Raw genomic sequence first — 19,578 nt, forward strand, 5'->3', positions numbered from 1 at the left:
ATACTGTATCCCCTAATCTGCATCCTTACCCCCAGCCCTACCCCCTCCAACTTTCCCCCTGGTGTTCTGATCAGGAATAGTTAGTGCCATTATCTGTCTGTGCCTTTAGGGCTAGGGAAGGTTAATTTCTGCCGCTGGAGAAATTGCTCTGATGCTGGTTGACTTTCAATAACCTACCTGTAGGCAAACATCTGAAGGCAAACCACACAGATGCCTCCCCCCAGGCAAAGCTAGACTGTTAGAAGAGAAAGCAGCCCAGGCTGGCACATACTTTGATTCTACTCTAACTTTGCTGCAGCTGCATTTTCCTGAATGGAGAAAACCATGCAAACAAGTGCTCCAGTATTTTCTGAGACCTGGTGCATCAACAGGGGGAGAGGAACGATATTTAATAACATCCTGTTTTTCTGAGATTGCCAGAAAATGAAGTGTAATATCTTTTTAAATTTTCTACATAACAGAAAATTACACTCCTAAGTACCAGATTTTAAAATGTTCATAATTGGGGGCAGCTAGGTGGTGTAGTGGATAGAGCAATGGTCTGGGAGTCAGGAGGACCTGGGTTCAAATATGATCTCAAACACCCAATAATTACTTAGCTTGTGTGACCTTGAGCCAGTCACTTAATCCTATTGCCCCAATTTCTTTGCGGCAATGATATAGAACTGTCCTTGGATTCAAGTGAAACCTCTGACATTAACTGGTCATATGGCCTTGGGAAAATCATTAACACTCTCAGTACTCCAAATAACTAAGTTGCCCAGAAAGAACTGACTGGCACTGATAGTTTCCTTTCCCCGAGAATCTGAATATTGATGAAATCACAAGTTCATACCCCATCCTTAACCTTGATATTTCTAAAATATTTATGTAGCTTCCTTCATTTCAGAGGACTTTCAAAAGGGCTTTCTTTCCTCACCTTGAAGGTTCAGGATCACCATCAAGAGCTGCAATAATGAATAATACCCATTTTTTGGGGAGAGGGAATTATGAATCTGTGATTTATTGGTATAGAGAATGCCTAGCAAGAAAATTCCCCTCTACCAATGCAGATTGGCAAATATTCTGAAATTTATAGTCATTCGATGCTTAGGTGAGTTACCTGGGTTCACATAGACAGTTTGTGTTAAAAGTAGGACATTAAATCATGTGGTTCTAGGCTTTCTTTATATCCACCATGCCAGATTGCCTTCATGATAATATATCACATTACGTTAATAATAAAGTGATATCTCCAGAGGTTATTGATGTATATAGGACTATACTAAATTATTCCTAAACTAAATTGCTACACTGCTGTTGTATGTTCATATTTCTTGTGTCTCTTTTTTTTCAAGTTTGTATGTCTCCATCCATATTCTATTTTTTCCCTGCTAAGGCTGAAAAATCAGAAAACAGACATATTAAAATTATAAAAATAAGGAATAAACAGAGTCTGAACAGAAGACCTTTAGCAGATTTTATACAATAAAGTGCAGGGGGTTTGGGGGAAGTTTTTTACACCAGTGAGACAATTTTTTAACTTAGTTTTAGATTCTGTGAAGCTGACAAAAGACTGGCCTCATGATAACTGAAAAGAAATATAGAGATGGGAGTGTGTAATGTTGGTTTGATTATAGAATCTTAGATTTGTGTACTGTATTCTAGGGGCTAGGAAAAATGCTATGATAAAGCACGAAGGAACAGGGAGCAGATTTGTCTGTGTGTGTATGTGTGTGTGTGTGTGTGTGTGTGTGTGGGGTTCCTCTATTAGAAATTTCTTCATTTTCAGAGGATTCCTTTTGTTAATGGGTATGTTTTACCAAGTGAAGAGAGTAAAGTTGAATGACTTGAAAGCCAGTTTCCTGAACTGTGAATAGTAGTCCTAAATGAATTCATTTGAATCCTTCCAGGAGGCCTCAATCACCTATTAAAGAAGATAACTGTCAAAGGATCCAAAATGTCTTGAACTCCTTTAGAGATCACAGTAAGACTAATCATTAAGTTTCCAGTGACTGTTTCCTTAGTCTCAGGGGAGACACCTCAGTTTCTAAATCCTATTCTCATTGAACGTCACCTGCTTAATGACTCCAGGTGAGTTATTTGATTTCCATCAGCTTCAGTGCCCAGTTCTAATACATTAAGCAAATCATACTGAACTAGTTCACAGAAGCAGCATGGGGGAAGAGTAAGCAAAATGTCCACTGTTCCCTTTACAAATGGAAATGCTGGGTTTTGTTCTGCCATGTTGGACAATCAATCAGCCAGCAAATGCTTATTGATCCTCTACCATTTGTGCTTGCCCAGATTTCAACATAAAAAAGTTGTCTTTCCTCAAAATGCTCAGTATTTTGAAGCATAGTGTGGTGGATGGAGCACTGGACTTGATGTGAGGAAGACTTTGGTTCTAGTCCTGCCCTAATAACTTATTACCTATGTTATCCTATACAAGTCACTTAACCTCTCTGTTGGCTCAGATTCTTCATCTTCAAAATGAGTGGGTGGGACTTGTCTGCCTCTGGAATCCTCTCCAGATATGCATTTATGAGTTGTCATCCTATGAAATTGGTCTATGCTACTTTGAAATGATCTCATTTTTGCTTTCTTCCAAATTTATGGAATCACCATATTAGGACCGGAAAGGATTTCAGAAGGCATCTAATCCAAACTCCAATAGTTCCAGACACTCAGTATGTGCTTAAATAAATACTAGGTGATTGATTTTTAAAAGTCTTGAAGTTAGTAAGCATCAAAGTTAAGATCTGAACCCAGGTCATCTGCTTTTAGAGCCCGAGTTCTTTCTAGTACACCCCCCCCCCCAAAGGCAATAGATTCTAGGATCTGAAGATTAGAGGTGCAATTTGGTGGCATAGTAGAAAAAGAGTCAGGAAGATTCATTTTCTATAGTGAAAATCTGGCCTCAAACACATACTAAGCAAGTCACTGAACCCTGTTTACCTCAGTTTCCTAATTTGTAAAATGAACTGGAGAAAGAAATGGCAAACCACTCCAGTATCTTTGCCATAAAAACCCCAAATGGGGGCAAGAATGGTTGGATATGATTGAAATGACTGAATAACAACAAGCTTGGAGTTAGAGAAGATTTTTGAGTATAGCCATTGTATTTTGCAGATGGGAAAACTGAGACCTAGGGAGTTTAAGTTCAGATGCAGAATTTGATGTATCAAATATAAATAATATGTATAATGGGCATTCTGAGAAGAGATCTATGATTAGATTATGCTATGATGTATGTTATGATTTTGCTATGAATGTTGCTTGGGTTACTATGATTAGAGAAATATATTAAGAAGGAAATGACACATTAAAGCAGGATTCTAGAAAGTGAACTAGGAGGGAAGATAAGGAAGGATATAGCCAGAAGTATGAAATTAGAACCTTGGGTGGTCCCTCTTGATGGGAGTTCAGTATTTGTATTGAGAAATGGTAGGTGAGCTTAGAAATGTAAGGTTGGGACCAGGGTAATCTTTGGTAACAGTCTAAGGACTTTAGACTTTATGTTCACAGCAATCAGTAGTGACACAAGAAAGAAGTTTTAATGAAATCAATGAGGCAGCATGAATTAAAAAAGACTGGAGGGAGGGAGGCCATTAAGAACCTGCTGAAATAATGTAGGTCTGAGTTTGGTAGAGTGTGATGGAAGGAATGGAATGGTGGCAATGGAGATACCAAAAAAAAAGATCCTGGTAGAGACAGGGACTGGGCCTGTGGCTCATCAAGATAGAGGACTGTATAATGAGCAAACTGATTCTTTAGCTGTGCAAGTGAGTACTTTTTCTGCAACTTTTAGAGAATTGTCTAGAACAGTGTTAGGTGAAGTATCTTGCTTAGGGTCATATAGCCAGGATGTATTTAAGTCAGGGTTTGAACTTCTTGACTCTAAGGCTAGCTAATTCTCTGATGGCTATACAACAATTTCTTAAACACTGACTGTGGAAGGCAAAATGAAGGGAATAAACAAAGATGCTGCTAAGATTTTAAGGGAAACTGGGAAAATGATATGTTCATTGATTTTGTTTTGGTGATTTTGTCAGTCTATGGAGTTTCCAATGAGGAGATTCCTTCCATAAAGACTTGCAATTATTCTTCTATTAATATTAGCTGAGCTGGAATTCACAACTCTTTTGGAGGGGTCATTAACATTTTAGGCAATCTGGTAAAGTCTGGTCAAGTCTGTAGGATCTCTAAGATTATCAAGGAAAACAATTTTATTGAAATAAATAAGCATTTTTAAATCAAATTCATGGAATTCTTAAAATTTATTCTTGGAACCCTGGTTCTAGGTTAAGAACCAATATAAATGAGAAATTTGGGGCACCTAGAAGTCAATGACTTCTTTAGGGTCACAGTGAAGTCAGAGTTTCTGATTTTAAGTTCTCTTTTCCTTTATACTCTATCCATGACCTTAAGGTTTTTTCCTCCATTTCCAATGACAGACATGATCAAATAAGTAGGAAAAGCTTCAAATATGAATGTGAGGTTACGTTCAGTTTTAGATTGTAGATTCTCAAATGAAGGCATGGAAATTGTAGAAATATACATTTGGAAACTATGCTTTAATTAGTGATTGTTTCTTCTACTGATGAAGATCACAATTCCTTTAGGCCATCATTTTCTTCGTTTTTTTATAAATACACCATAGAGGATCTACCTAACTAACCCAATTGGTCTTCCTCTTGTTTATTAATCTCTCTTTGGTTTTCATTGTGCTACTTAGGCTTTGTGTGACCAATGACAATTCAAGAAGAGCAGTGATAAAGGGGTAATAGACTCAGGGCCAAATTCCAAAGAGATTTTTTTTGTTTGATTGTATTTATCCCAGGGTTTTGTTTTTCTTTTTTTCCAAATGGGGACAAAGATGGGTAAAAGGAAAAATACAGAGTTTTGTTAATTGGAAAAAAATAAATTTTAATGAAAAAGTAAAGGAAATAAATATTTGGAGGGGAATCTTTGGAGCCTGGAAAAGCAAACTAAAGAGTTCCTTCAAGAAGAGATAGCTGCATTGAGGTTTTAATGAAGACTTGAATGGATATACTATCTCTGATATGGGCAGAGAAAAAAAAGGGTCAAGAATTAAACTTTAAGTTAATATGCAAATAAGACAATATGTAAATAACCCTAGATATACTGAGGAAGACTAATATAGCACTAATTATGCTGAATTCTGAGCTTGAAAGGTTCTGTCATTTGCTATCCAAATTACTTGGAGGAAGCCACTATACACTTATAAGATCTTTAGTGTCCTCATTTATGAGTTGAAAGGATTACATTACCAGGGGGTATTGGACAAATGGCCAGAACCAGATGAAAATGTAGTATCCTGAACAAAATAAATAAAGATACAGTAGAGCACATATAATGGTAATAGTTTTTAAGTCAATGTGTGCCCCACAGGGATCCAGATGTAAGATTTAGCCCCGATTCTATCTGAGTTTAATATCACTGGATTAGATATTTTCTTGGATCCCCTTCAGATCTTAATCTATGTTCTGGTGAATGAGGGGAATTCTGACTTTGCTTCACCTTCACTATCTAAACAGAGCAAACTGAAGTCCTGAGTTAAGCATTAAACAGCTCTGGTATTTAATCAATAAGTCTGGTTTCTCAACCCTAGGTCACACAATGCAATAAAGTTTTCACTCAGTTTCTCCCACTTTGGTCTTAGAGTCTAACATCCACATACTAGCTGAAGCACAATTACAGAAGCAGATAGCTAGGTGAAGTTTTAAAATAATCTGAATGTCTCCACTCATATCTAATCAACAGTTTGATTGAAATCTTTTATGGAGTTATAGAGACTAGAATTGGAGCAAATTTTTAATCAAAGGGATCAAATTGAGAAAGCATTGGGGCTTCTAAATCAGGGAACTTAGATATTTTTTGTTTCCTAGAGTCACCAAAGTTTGGTTTCAACTTTTATATATAACTACTGACATCAATCCTAGAGAATGAATTTGGTATACTGTTAAGAGGACTAGGATTCAGAAGACTAGGAGTCAGAAGAACTCTATGCTTTAGTATATATTATCTATACATTGGAACCTAAATAAATCAATCTATTCTTGCCAAATATAGGACCAGTGAGTAAACTGTTTTCTCCCTTTTGAGCCTTTATTTATTTGAGAAAAATGGGATCCATAATATTAGTAGTTGAGAGGTAATATAGAATAATAGATAGAAAACTGGGTTGAAGTTCTTGACCTCTTTGTGTTCCAGTTAAGTTGCCTTACCAGTATTGGTAGAGAGAATTTGCCCATTCTAAAGATTCCCTAGATCAGTGCAGTCAAACTCAAATAGAGCTGGAAGCCTCTGTGTAAAGATCTCTGAAGACTTCATATATGCTTAGAAATCTACCTTTTAACATTATTGTTTTTTAAAATTGTATATTTATTCTTAACCTAGTTTGATCAAGAGTTTTTATAGACCACATGTTTGAGACTTTTGCCTTAGATCAAAGAAGACAAAGGGATGTCTCTAAGCTAGTACCTGTGGTGCGTAAATCTTAAGATTGTTGTGAGACTCAAATGGGATAAAGTATATAAAAATGAATATAAACGTCTGGGATTATTAAGAGCTGTATGTTAGCAATGTTAATTGGAGGTGAGTGGAAATATCTGGACATGCAAATTTAAGGGATAATGCTTAACAGGGGAATGTTTTTTGCTTATGCAAAAAAGGGAACTTTGAAGGAGCAACAGATGACATGAATGCATGTAATACCCCATTTTCAGAGAAAATAACTCACTTATGTTTTGTAATCAGTGGTAATGTGGCATGGAAATTATCAGGAATCCTCATCTTATCCAATATAACAAGCTACTGAAAGATATGGCCTGATTTAAAAAAAAAAACCAATTTTTATTGATTTTTGTGTTTCTTACCTTATTACAGTATATCCCATGCTTTCTTCACCCTCCCAAGAATCATTCCTTGTGTTAAATAGTATATTTTAAGAGGGGGGGAGTCAGCACAACTGATTGATACATTGAGAAAGTTTGCAAATATGTGCAATGTGCAAAAGCTATGGATCTTCCGCCTACACAAAAGGGTTGAGAATGTCCTCTCATCTCACCACTCAGGTCTCACTTGAGCTTTATAATTTTGTTATATTTACTTTTGAGTTTTTGGTGTATCATTATTCTTTCAATTTAAATTATTGTAGCTATTGTGTATATTGTGTCTTTGTATCTCCAGCACCTGGTACAGTGTCTCTCATATAGTAGGTAATTCCAGCTTGCTGAAGAATTGAATGAAATGATGGTTGTGAATAGAAAGGGAAAATAATTTTAGGACAGTTGTTTTGGTTCACTGAAATATCGACTGAGTAGGGATGAGAAAGTAGAAATTTGTTTTAAATTAAAAATACTGAGGTTCAAAGAATCATAGTTCTAGACCTGGAAGAGACCTCAAAGGCCATCTAGTTCAATTACCTTATTTTGCAAAAGAAGAAACTGAAATCCAGAGAAGTAAAGTGATTTGTCCAAGGACACAAGTAGGAAGAAGCAGAAGCAGGACTCCAAGTGGTCTCTTAATTCAAATTTATCACAAATCAAAGAGATTAAAAAGGGAGTTAGTGAGAAAGTGAAGGAGAGACAGAGGGAGGAAGAAAAGGAAGGAAAAAAAATAAAGAATGAAAGAAGGAAAGGAAGAAGGAATGGAGAGAGGAAGTAAGCAATAGAAGGAAGGAGAAAGGGAAGAAGAGAGGAAAAGAGGAATCAATGAAAGAAGCAAGAAAAGAAGAGATGGAGAAAGGAAGAGAGGGAGGGAGGATTGGGAAAGAGAAAAGTCCTGATCTTGAATCCTTTTGTTTTAATATGTATTAACTATGTAACTATAAGCAAGTTTACTCTGATGTCTCAGGGTCTCAATTTGTGAAAAAAAAAATGAAAAAACAACAGGGACAAATAAAAAAGGAAGGAAATTAAATAAATAAATTTAAAAGATGGGACCAATATGTCGGATAGCAATAGCAAGAGATAGATGATGGATAACATGGGTGCTTCATTGGTATCTATAAAAGTTCAAGAGGTCTAAGGTCCCCAGGGTGAGGATCTTCCATGGAGAATTTATGGAAGGACATACACAAGAGTTTTGCAAAATAAACTAAGAATTCAGTGTGATCTGAACATCTGGAGGATGTACCTACATTCATTAGACCATCTATTCAATGAAGTAAAATGTAGATGGTAGATCAAATTTCAATTCTATTTTCAACAGATTATTTACAAAAATGAGAGGTGGCTTTGTTTACAGAATGGGTTGCTTAGTCTAGTTGAACTCAGTTCAACTCAACGCTATTCCATAAATATCTTGTTTTAAGTTCCACCTTTGACAGTTACTAGAACTGTTATCATGTATGAGCTACTTTACCTCTCTTACCTCAGTCAATTCTGTAAGATTGAAAGATACTGATCAACTATAAATTCTGTAGGGTAGTACTCAAAGATTTTTCCACACTGACAAAAATCACATTGACATTTTGAGAAAATATATGATTTTGTATTAGAATGAAGTTTTACTCTGTTAAAAATATATAGATATATGCATTAAGAGAAATATAAAAAAATTACTTAATTCAGAGATGATGCAAACTACATTGAGAATTGATAATGTATCAGCTCTATTGATCTATCTACTTATCTATATGTTTTGTTGTTATTTAGTAATTTTCAGTTGCGTTTAATTTTTTTTGCAAGGCCATGGGGTTAAGAGATTTGCCCAAGGTCACACAGCTAGGCAATTATTAAGTGACTGAGGCCAAATTTGAACTCAGGTACTCCTGTCTCCAGGGCCAGTGCTCTATCCATTGCACCACCTAGCTGCCCTAGTTATGTCTAATTTTTGTGAGCCATTTGGGGTTTTATCAAAGATACTGAAATAGGTTTGCTATTTCCTTCTCCAGCTCATTTTCCAGATGAGGAAACTGAGACAAAGAAGTTTACGTGACTTGCTCAGGTTCACACAGTCAGATATGAACTTGGAAATATGAGACTTCATACTGTATCCTCTGTAACAACAATTTTCTCATTATCTGTCTGCCTGTCTGCCTATCTGTCTGTCTGTCTGTCTATCTATCCAATCTTTCTTCATGTGTGTGTATAACTATATATGATATACATATACATGTATACATCCATGTATGCATTAGAGTCAGCACTTGAGCGTAGGTCTTCATGAATTCTAGATTGACTATATCCACTACATTCCCTTTCTCAATGGCATCTTAATGTGTTATAGACATTAATGAAGCCACAAATCCACCCTGTCCTACCATCCCATATACACACACACACACACACACACACACACACACACATATATATATATATATATATATATATATGCATATACACAAAAATAGATTATTGCTTTCCCTTAGGATATTTTTTTATCGACAAAGAGATTTACTAAACTATTCAGAAATAATGAGCATATTCAAAATGATTTCTTGAACCTTAAATTTACATAAGGTGAATACAGCTATTGTGTTAAATGATCCCTGGGTATATATTCCATCCAATCTTACTTCATTCTGAAATAAAAAATAAGATCTTGCCTCTTCCATCAACTTATCCTCATTTTCACAGCTGGTAGTGAATTTTTCCTTATCTAATCTTTAGTGAATCATATGCCTGTATAGTTATCATATGCTAATTTATATTTTTATTGACCTATCTCTGTGCCTTATCATTCCTCCTGATCCCAATAGGCTCCTTAAAGGCAGGGACTGGGTCTCATTTATCTCTGCATCTCTTTCTGTACCAAAACAGGTGTTTGTTGCTGATTAACAACATTTTTATGCTATTTAAAAGCACTTTTATATTTATGTAATCTCATTTGATCTTTACAACACCATTGTTGTAAAGGACAGGCATGAGGATCCTCACTTAACAGATTCGAACCAGAGGTGCAGTGATTTGCTCAAGGTCACACAATGACAAACTGTCATTAGGACTTCCTGACTATCTACCTGTGATTTTCCTTTTGTCCTCAAGGTTTTTTTAATCCAATGGCATGTGCTAATTTTACATATATAAAATAAGATTTTATAAAAAATAAGTTTCTATATACACAAAAACAAACACAAGTTGTATCTTCCAATTTCTTCCTTTCAGACCATTCAGGTTAGATATCGAAAACTTTCAGAAAAGTCTGCTGATGTTCTTGTCTCCCAGGAGATTGGACACTAGATACAACACCCCCACAACACCCCCCCACAGTCCCCCCACTCCTAAAAGCAGAAGAAGCCTGTAAAGTTGCCTTCTAATTTGGATCTAGTGGATTTTAAGGAATGACAACCCCAATAGTCTTGTGACTAATGATCATAAGTTACATTAATAGAACCTTCATAATTTACTATTTTTTCTTGAAACAATACTGTAAGGTGGGTATTTTGATGTCCATTTTACAGATGAGGAAAGTAAAAATCAAAAAGATTTAAAGGGCTTTCCTAGGGTTACAAAGCTACCAAATCCTAGAGGTGAGATTTTACTTCAGACCTGAAGATTCTGATGGACAGTGTTTGAATTTATAGGCCAAAGACAAGACTCTAAGACAGGAAATAAAGAAGTGACTAGAAAGAATATTTAGAAATAAAGCATCTTGAGACTGTGGGGACCAAGCCTAGCTTGGTGCCAAATGTCTTTAAAATTCAGCATTGTCAGTGCCAGAAATGAAGGAAATTGCTATTCTAGATTCTTTCTATTGGTCAAAGTGCTATTGAAACTATCCTTTGTGGAGGACAAAGATCAATTTAATAGCTGAGATGTCTTGTCAAGAATTGCTTCCTCAACTCTCTTATGAATGAGTTCCAAAAGAAAAAAGTGATGAATTTATTCTCTGTTCTGTTGTTTTGTATATCACTTTTAGGATATGGGAAGAAAATAGGCATTATTATTTCTAAAATGGAAATGTAAAAACTGAGGTACAGACCTCATTCAACCTTAATATTATTATACACCTTAACTCTTCCCTAGCATTGTGCTAGACATTTGAACAGATAGAAGTAAATGCTATAATTACTCTCCTCAAGAATCTATTTGGGGAAATGAGATAAATACCCATGCAGTGATTGAAAATCACTACTAGGGATCACATAAATAAGGGTCATATAGAATTGCAAAGATTATTAATATTAAATGACAGTTATTTGTATAAACCAAGTCCTCCTTGGATACTTGTACACTCAGAAAGATGTCAGGGAGGCATTTTCTCTCTCCTTGTGACTAGCTAAAACCTGAATAGTGAGGGAGAGGAGAAGAAGAAATTTTGAATATTGGTTTTGAAGTGAAAAGAGCACTGAATTTTGAATTTGAAGCCCTCAATTCAAATTTCATTTCCACTAATTGAAAACTGGCTGACCTTGGCCAATTTAACTTATATGGGCTTTAATTGCCTCATCTGCAAAATGAAGAGGTTGGGCTGAATGTCTTGAAAGTTCTCTCTCAGTCACAAATACTAGAAGAACCCTTAAGCCCAGTATGTCTTCTTTTTTACTTGTCTACATACCAAAATGAACAGATGCTTTTCATAACAAAGGTCAAGAAACCCATAGAAAATTAGGGGAAAGAAATATGCTGAAGCCAGCAGAGGATTTTGCCTCTTACTATACTGTTTCACTGATGACCTCAGTCACATTGAGAACCCACACAACCCTTGGAGGACTTGTCTTCCCTCCACAAACAACAACCCCCTCTAATTTTTGATTTACAACCCAGCACTTTCTCAATAATTTCTCCCACATAACCCTCCCCCTGTATTTTCCACACATTTTTTCTTTGCCTTTTTACTGAGATTTTTTTGTTTTAGGTCTTTGCCCTTGAAGAAAAGAGAAACATGGAATTCTGGTAGCCAAAAGTCATTTCTTAGGGGAAAAATTTCTTGCATGATAATGGAAGCTTCTCAGAGGAGGAATGTACTCTGTGATCTGAATCACTAATGCAGAGATTAAAAACAACAGCATCATGGTGCCCACCATATGCTCTTTTAATTTCTCCAGCTGACTGCTTTCAGGTAAAGTACAGCTTGTTTAGTGGAAAGAGGTAGTTTGCAGTAATCTTTGGTTTTTAGTAAACAACTCTAATTGGAAAATGAAAAAATAACCTCCCAAAATATAATAAACTCCCAACAATACTAAGAAATTTGAACCCACTGTCAGGTGATGATAGAATTCCATTTTGTCATTATCCCTGAGTGGAATGTTTCACCTAGTTTGCAAGTTTCTAGAAGGTATAGCTTATATCTTCCATTTATTTTTAGCTTTTCACATATTTCTGAGTAGAGTGCTTTGCATATGGTGGACCTGGTAGCCACTAATGCAATGCCATTTGGGGATTGCTGAATTGCACCCTTCTTATTCATATAAAATGTGAAAATAACAAACCTGTCAGACTGCTTGAAATGCCCACTATTCCTGATTCTTCTATAAAGGTTAAGATTACCCGGGAAAGGTATGGCCTAGTCAATTCATTTTCAGGGGATGGATTCTGTGATTCAGATTTCATGTTAAACAAGATGGAAGGGTCTTTAGAGGTCACCAAGTATCACTATATACCAGAGGGATAAAATTGTGTACAATATTTCTTTATTCAGCAAATTATTATCCTATACCACATATGGGAAAAGAATTATGCAAGTCAGTTTTAACATTTTAAAAAGCAATGAAAAAGCAATTTAAATTGTCCCTGCCTTCATGGAAATAACATTTATTCAGTTTCTGCTTGAACACTTCCAGGCTTGAGAAAACATTTAAGATAATTCATTCTACTTATTCCATTGATATCCCTCATCTGGGGCCTTGGGAAATGAACACATAGGCAAATATGGATTGAAGTTGAGGACAAAAGAAACATGGAGTCCTCTGGTATATTGTTTACAGCAAGGACATGAGTCAGGAAGACCAGAGTTTGAATTCTGACTTAGGCACTTATTAGTATTTGACACTAAAAACTTGGCTTCTCTCAGCCTCAGTTACTTTGTCTATAAAATAAGGGAGTTGGCCTTTGGGGTTACTTCTAAGTTTTTATATATGATTCATGTGTAGTGTTTCACAACAATAATGAGACCACTTGGTGTAGACTCTTAAGAGAGAGATGGTATATTTTGTTTAGGGTTATAAAGAATTTTCTATAAGTTTAATTTTCATTTGATCTTCATGAGAACTCTGAGATAAGTAATAGAGGTATTATAATTTTCATTTTGCAAAATGAGGATAATGATGTCATGAAGTGACATTATAAGATCATAAATTTAGAATGGAAGGAACCTTAGATGTGCTTGAGTCTAACCTCTCAATTTATGGATCAGAAAATTGAGGAAAAAACTGTGGCAGTGGTAAATATGAATCTCAAAACCAAGATTTTTGATTTCAAGTCTAAGTTACTTTCCTTTGCAACCTATTGAACCTGGCAGAGATTTTTAGAGATCAAGTCATCTAATCTCTTCATTTTACAGATGAAGCAACTGAGCATCAGACAGATTAAACTGCTTATTTAACATACGATGTATTAGTAATGAAGTGTAGATGCCTCTGAGACATTGTATTTATTGATTTTTTAGTATCAATAAAACAAATTGAATTATCAAGTACTTAAAAATAAAATAGATAATATTTCATCTTTTTTAACTCTCCTGTCTTTAAAAAGCAAATAAACATATATGGGAAGAATTAAGAAATATACAAATTTATTGAAGAACATTGATCCTTTAAAAAATAATTCTAAAACTTTTTGAAACAAGTTCAGAATTTCTTTCCCTACTTTCATTAGCTTAATATTTGCCATCTATTGGTTAATTTGATCAGAGGAGATTTCAAAGGAGGCAATAAAAACAGTTGACCCACATTTAATGGCAATTGGACAATATCACCCTCACAATTCTTCTTCAATTTACGTCTTATCTTTTATCTCATTATATTAGTAATAGTAACAAAAGAAAGTAACATCTTGCAATCCATTTGGCTTGGTCTATGGATATTTAGTACAACTGGTCAAAATATGCATCAAATAACACCACTATAGTATGTCATAGGAGAAGAAATATAGAATTGAGAATACTGGCATTTATCAGCTAATGTTGAGCAATTCTTTCCCCTGCTGGGCCTCAGTTTCATAAATTGAAAAATAATGAAGTTGGATTGGATAATCATTAATTCCAGGTCTATATTTATTGGTTTGTTTTTATTTGTTTGTTTTGGTGAGACAATGGGGTTAAGTGGCTTGCCCAAGGACACACAGCTAGTAAATATCAAGTGTCTGAGGTCAAATTTAAACTCAGGTCCTCCTGACACCTGGGCCCATGCTCTATCTATTGCACCTCCTAGCTGTCCCCCAGGTCTATCTTTTAATAATTTGTAGGTGAAGGTTGGATTCTCTATATGAGTCATTTTCATTCTATTCTAAAGACCCAGTCTGCCCTCTTGTAAATATTAGTAATATCAATTAAGAACAATAATGATAATAAATGTCAAACATTATGCTAAGAAATTTAAAATATCTCGTTTGATCCTCACAATAATCCTGAGGTATACATATTGCTATCATACCCATTTTACAGATGAAGAAACTGAAGCCTGCAGGGGTTCAACAGCTTGCCCAGGGTTACACAATTAGCTAGTAAGTGTCTGAGGCTGGATTTGCATTCAGGGCTTTCTGCCTCCATGTCTGGAATTTTGCCTTGCTGCTTAGTTCAATATATAGGACATATAGGTGAGAGCATGTGAGATATATTAGTAAAACTCTCTCCCCATGCAGATATAGTTCAAATAGACTGTCCTTGTGAGTTTCTGTTTGGGCTCTATTAGTCTGTGATGGCTGAGATTCATTTCATAGTTTCTGGTATTTAGTTTCTGTGGTCCCTTTCATTATATATATAAGGCTATATTTGATTCTTAAAATTTTGTAAATTCAAGGGCTGTATTCACATTAGGAAATGATATTGCTTGGTCAAGAACATATGAACATTGAGAGTAAAATTGGTAAATTGAAACCATTTTCTACTTTAACATTAGATTTTTGTGAAAATTTTGCCTTCTTTAAAAATCTGAGTTTGCATTTCATATTTAGTAACTCAAGGGGGAAAAAAGTAAGAAGTACTTTCATGAGTACTTATTTTGGCCCTTACTTTAAGAATACAACCTATTGGCAGCTAAGCTTTCATTGACTAGAGTACTAAATCTGGAGTCAGGAAGATCTGAGTTCAAATACTGTGTCAAGACATCTAGCTGTGTGACCTTAGTCAAGACATTTAATATCTCTGTGCCACTTTCTCCTCATCTATTAAATGGGATAGTACCTAATAGTAATACACCTCCTTGGTTACTGCAAGGATCAAAAAGGGATAATATTTGAAAAGTGCATTGTGGGCAGCTAAGTGTCACAGTGGATAGAGCACCAGCCCTCGAGTCAGGAGGACCTGAGTTCAAATCGCACCTAGTATCAGAAAAAATCTTCCACATTCCCTTTGCTAACCAATCTTGAGTACCTCGATCATAGAAGGAATTTAAATTCTTGTTGCATTGACTTAGCTTGTAAAATAGTATAATACCATTTGGGGGCAACTAAGTAGTACAGTGGACTTAGAATCAGGAAGACTCATCTTCATGAGTTCAAATTCAACCTCAGACAGTTACTATCTGTGCAATCCTGAGCAAGTCACTTCACCCTATTTGCCTCAGTTTTCTCCTCAGTAAAATGAGTTGCAGAAGGAAATGGCAAATGACAAACTCTAATCTCTCTGCCAAGAAAACCCTAAATAAGAGTCATGAAGAATTGGACATGACCTAAATGATTCAGCAACAACAAAAATCAACCACATTAAAAAAATAGGTATTGAAAATAGCTTCATTCTGGTACAAGTATACCAGTATTTCTTTTGGCTATTAAGCTTATATGTATTTGGGATGATTTGGCATTTAAAAAAACAGTTTGAATTAAATATACTAAGAAAAATTAGAGATTTCAATGCTTTTATTAATGACATAAAGTCAATAGAGATATTTCTGTTCCAGGAAGATGGTTCACAGAGTACTTGGGTTGAAAGAGAACAATCTAGGACCAGGGGAATTTTATCTTGAAATGGTATAGATGATCAGATTTAATTAAGTTCATGTCTTCTTTGAAGAACTGTCAAATCCCATTTCTCCAAGTTTAATATTTTAACAAGTCTATTACCTAAGGGGAAACTAAAATTTTCATGAAACCTAAATACAACTCAACATGTGAATTATTGTGTAAACACAATGATTAGGTTCATTTAGTAAGAAATGCACGTTAAAAATGAACTGAAACTGAAGAAAAAATACTTAATATTTATGAGTTAAAGTAGGAAAACAACAGACAGAATTGGCTTCAAAAGGCCATCAGAGCAGACTGTCAGAAGGAACAAATCAAGTATTGTTGCTCAGTCTTCATTTCCTTCTTCCTTTGAGAAAGGAAGATATTTTTGAACTTTTGAGACTCAATTTATTTGTCCAACAAGATGATTTTGGAAATATACTTGATGTTTTGAGTAATATTTTAAAATCATGATAATTCTTTCATCCTTTTCACATAGAAATCAAAATGCAATTACTTATTTAGGTTTAGAGAGTTATTTATTTATATTCTCTATTTCTAGGGATATCTATGCACCTTTTAAAGTTCAATTGTTTCAAGAGCTCAAGTTTTATTTTTTTTTTTTTTGCCATTCAAGCCAATGTTTTATTAAATAAGCTTAAATTAGTTTCCCCCCTCTAGGCAATAAGTGGCCACCTAAAAGTAGCTGGGATGCAACCTTCCCTTGGGTATTAACATGATGATGCCAAGAGTCCTATGGACAAGTCGGTTCTGATCTGTGGTACCAGTGTGTCACTCTGGAAGGGATGGAAACCTCCAAACCAACAGAAGGTGGAAAACTGCCTGGCTTCCAGAGAGAGCCAATGACTTTGGGCAGAAAAAGAAAGTTTCCAAGTTTATGGAGTATTTTGCCTTTAATGAATATCTTAACAGCCCAAAGGCTTCTGGACCATGAGAACTCAGAGAGATGGCTGGGAAACCACAAGAGACATTGGAGGGAAAATACTCTGGGGAGAACAGCCTCTGTGGCATCCTAGGATACAGATCCAGCAGCGTCAGCAGCAGGGCCCCACTCCAGGCTCAGCTTCAGTGTTTTGGAACTGAAGTGAATATTCTTAGTCCGTGCATCTCTTTAATCTCTTTTAGTGCCTTGTTAACCATCTAATGTTGTTGTACAGTTCGCTTGTCTTTGAATTCTTTTGACTCTATATGGATTTCATACATGGCTCCACAGCCACCTGAAATGTCCGTCACCTTGATGGTCGAGGCCCGAGGAAACTTCTCCTTTAGGACATTCCTCACTTTGAGCTCCCCTGAGATCTGGAAGGCAAATGTCCTCTGGGCACATCGGAGAAGAGGGACCACACTGAGCCTCGTGCAGCTGAGCAGCTGTGCCCAGGCAGCGGCCAAAAGACCTGGGGCTGCCATGACGGCAGGCCAAGACCTCAAGTTTTAGAGGAATATCAGGAAAGATCTTTAGCAGACAAGGTAAGAATTCCATGAAAGTATTAATGCAGAAAGGGTTCTTTGGGAACACAAAAACTCAGTTTTGTACTATGACCCAGGCAAGACAAATTCCCCAGAGATGGAGTGATTCTTTTGACTCTACCCAAACTTCTTTCCTTAATCATTCATCCTTTTTAAAAATTGGAGAATTGGGATTTAAAGTCAGCAGTACATTGATCTCTGCAAAAATGTTTCATTCACATCCCATTGGTCTAGAATTGTTGATGCTACTTCTTAGGAATAAGCTCGGGTTTATCACTACATTATAATTAAAATAAAGATTTACTAATCAAATTAATAGCAAAGGAAAAATTGCCTTCAAGAAAGTTAAGCTACTTAAGAGTGCAAGGTCATAGACCTATAGAATTGTAAAGATGAAAAGGACTTTATGAACTATTCCAATGCCTTCATTTTATAAGTGAAGAAATCGAGGCCCAGAGAATTACAGGTTTACCAAAGATCACACAGATAAGTTAGGATAAACAACCAGGAGAAGAGCCCAATTCCCCCAGTTCTTGGGCATGGCACTTTCTACTACTTCATAATCAAGGACTTTAGCAAAATCCAGTCCAATATAGGCAAATAATATCTTAAATTATAAATAGTTCTTGTGTTCCTGTGTCATCTAGAATATGCTTAAGATGTTATATAGATTTTAATCTCTCCATAAAAAAGTAGCTGTTTATCTTTGTCTAGTTTTAAAACAACATTTGTTATCATAGAATCATCTATTGAAGATCATATAGTAGAGGTCCTTTGGTATAACTCTCTTATTTTATAACTGAGAAGTAAAGAAAACTAGAGAAATTAGGTAATTTGCTCAAAGTTTCCCAGAAAGTCAGTGGTAGCTCTTAGATCTGACCGAAGCTTTATTCCAAAAGTCAGATTCCAAAACTCCAGAGCCGGTATTTTTTTCCACTATACCATAGTGGTTTTTTTTAAAACCAATTCAAATTGTTGACTTTGTTTTGGTGTGTTAGAAAGCCAGGGAAACATATTAAATAGTCATTTGGTCAGGCTTTCATTTTTTCTTCTCTAAAATACAGCTCTTAAGGCCTGCATATAAAAAGAAAGACCTTCCAAGCAAGTTTCATTCATTTTGTTTGTGATGTGACCATAAGTATAGATAATATCACACTGAAAGTACACTTTGAAAGAGGTAGAACTGAAATTAATATTCTAATTAATATGGAATCATTTTAAGGTCTTTATTTTGCATTTGGACAAGGAAAATTAACAGCATCTTTCTTTTTTAATTGTAATTTTTTTATTATTTTGAATTTTTTGCAATTTTCCCCCAATCTTGCTTCCCCCCCCCCCACAGAAGGCAGTCTGTTAGTCTTTACATTGTTTCCATGATATACATTAATCTAAGTTGAATGTGATGAGAGAGAAATCATATCCTTAAGGAAGAAAAATAAAATATTGTGCCTGACTGTTGCACTAATGGAATGAACAAGTCCATCAAGGTTGGTCATCACCCCCATGTTGCTGCTAGGGTGCACAATGTTCCTCTGGTTCTGCTCATCTCACTCAGCATCAGTCCATGCAAATCTTTCCAGGCTTCCCTGAATTCCCATCCCTCCTGACACACACACACACACACACACACACACACACACACACACACACACACACACACACACACACACACACACACACACACACAAACACACACACATCACATCACATTTTGTTAAGCCATTCCCCAACTGAAGGACATTTACTTAATTTCCAATTCTTTGCCAGTATGAATAGAGCTTCTATGAATATTTTTGTACATTATTAAATGTATTGATTAATTAAATTATTAATTAAATGAATATATCAATACATTATTAAAATACTCTTGTTTAAGAGCACACATAATACCCCCTCCTCCCCAAAATATAGGCCCTCATGAGAAATAAAGGAAAGAGACAAAAATGTGTTTCTGTTTGTGTTCTGATACCATCAGCTCTGTCTCAGGGGGATCACATTCTTTATGGTAAGTCCATCATAAAAGTTACTTACATATTTT

The 19,578-nt window shown here is 35.5% G+C and overlaps 1 protein-coding gene and 1 pseudogene across 7 annotated transcripts in view; both read right to left on the reverse strand.

The window, feature by feature from the left end:
- SGCD (sarcoglycan delta) overlaps positions 1 to 19,578 on the reverse strand; it is a 1,459,164-nt gene that overhangs the window by 177,202 nt on the left and 1,262,384 nt on the right. The window lies entirely within an intron of this gene.
- On the reverse strand, positions 10,257 to 18,838 carry LOC141506095 (bolA-like protein 3 pseudogene; annotated as a pseudogene).

The sequence above is a fragment of the Macrotis lagotis genome, chromosome 1, assembly GCF_037893015.1.
Source record: "Macrotis lagotis isolate mMagLag1 chromosome 1, bilby.v1.9.chrom.fasta, whole genome shotgun sequence".
Lineage (NCBI taxonomy): Eukaryota > Metazoa > Chordata > Mammalia > Peramelemorphia > Peramelidae > Macrotis > Macrotis lagotis.